General features: G+C 42.4%; 1 pseudogene; it reads right to left on the bottom strand.

Moving 5' to 3' along the window:
• Window positions 1-283: 283 nt before the first annotated feature.
• On the bottom strand, window positions 284-1,594 carry LOC102727840 (small ribosomal subunit protein eS4, X isoform-like; annotated as a pseudogene).
• Between the last annotated feature and the right edge of the window lie 243 nt (window positions 1,595-1,837).

The following is a 1,837-nucleotide window of genomic DNA, read 5'->3' as shown; positions in this document are numbered from 1 at the left end:
CTATTAAGACCTAAACTCTACTGATTTAAATGTTAATCTTGGGATGTCTGGGTGGCTCAGATGATTAAACATCTGCCTTCAGCTCAGGTCATGATCCCAGGGTCCTGGGATCGAGCCCCCATTGGGCTCTGTGCTCCGCAGGGAGCCTGCTTCTCCTTCTGCCTGCCTGTCTTCCTACTTGTGATCTCTCTCTCTCTCTGTGTCTGTCAAATAAATAAATAAAATCTTTTTTTTATTTATTTTTATTTATTTGTAAAGATTTTATTTATTTATTTGACAGAGAGAGACACAGCCAGAGAGGGAACACAAGCAGAGGAAGTGGGAGAGGGAGAAGCAGGCCTCCCGCCGAGCAGGGAGCCCGATGCGGGGCTCAATCCCAGGACCCTGGGATCATGACCTGAGCCGAAGGCAGACGCTTAACGACTGAGCCACCCAGGCACCCCTAAATAAAATCTTTAAAAAAAATAAAAATAAAAAATAAATGTTAATCTCACTAAAAGATACCTTCACAGAAACATCTAGAATGTTTGACCAAATATCTGAGTCCTGTGGTCTAGCCAAGTTGACACATTAACTATCACACAGGGGAAAAAGAACCACTGTCATTGTTCTGGATCTATGTGTAGAGTAAGAGCTCATCTCTTTGGATTTAATGTCATTCACTTTGGTCTCATGTCATTCAGTGATGCATATACTTTTTTATTCATCCCGTATTATCTTTAATTAAGTATAAAGACCTCCAATCATGTCACCTAGAGACCATTTTACCCACTGCTCTGTTTGGCCAGCAGTCTCTTGTCTTTCTCTTCAGCAGTGCTGAGGCAGATACCCTTTCCACAGGGAAGAGAAATCCATGGTTAACAAACCACTGCCTTTGCCAATAACCAAAATTTTGGAGAGCCAGGTGGCAAAGCATTGGCGTCTTTCACGTGAACTACATCCAAAGAACCAGGATGTTTCTCTCTGTTGGTGATCACACCAATTCTTCCCAGGTTAGTACCTCCAGTTACCATACACAGATTACCAGTATCAAACTTGATGAAATCAGCAATCTTTCCAGTCTCCAAATCAATCTGAATGGTGTCATTCACTTTGATGAGGGGATCAGGATAGCGGATGGTGCGAACATCATGGGTCGCCAGATGAGGGATTTCTTTTGTCCCCACAAAGATCTTTCTCACTTTGCACAACTTATACTTGGCCTCCTCAGGTGTGATCCGATGAACAGCAAAGCAGCCCTTGGTATCATAGATCAGATGGAAATTCTTCCCAGTCTTGTCAATGCTGATGACATCCATCAGACCAGCAGGGTAGGTTACATCAGTTCAGACCGTGCCATCAATCTTAATAAAACACTGCATACAGATCTTCTTTACTTCATCTCCTGTTAGGGCATACTTAAGTCTGTTCCTTAGGAAAATATTGAGAAGGAGACATTCTCTCTGCTTATGGGGACCAGTGGGTGGATGAGGGACAAACACACCAGTGAGTTTATCCAGTGTCCAATGCTTTGGAGCTGCTACATGCTTCAGATGCTTCTTGGGACCGCGAGCCATGGCTGCGCTAGGCATAAAAAGCCAATGATGCGTATACTTTTTTTTTTAACCTGGTTTTCATTTTTAGGAGGAAAAGCAGCCTTGAACATCATCAAAATTTGGGCTCTTTTTGCCATAGTCACTAATGTATTTTATAACTACCTCATTAGTATAAAGGTATGTGGGAAAGTTTCTTCCTACACATTCATGGAGGAAGAAAATTTATGCTCATCCGCTCATACAGATCTGAATCAAGAATCTAGAATCAAGAATCAAGAAAGGTTACTCTCAGGACCAGATCT

Source organism: Leptonychotes weddellii, chromosome 2 (assembly GCF_054177405.1).
Source record: "Leptonychotes weddellii isolate Sample4059 chromosome 2, ASM5417740v2, whole genome shotgun sequence".
In the NCBI taxonomy this organism is placed as follows: domain Eukaryota; kingdom Metazoa; phylum Chordata; class Mammalia; order Carnivora; family Phocidae; genus Leptonychotes; species Leptonychotes weddellii.
The sequence above is the reverse complement of the archived record's forward strand: the minus strand, read 5'-3'. Positions and strand labels throughout refer to the sequence as shown.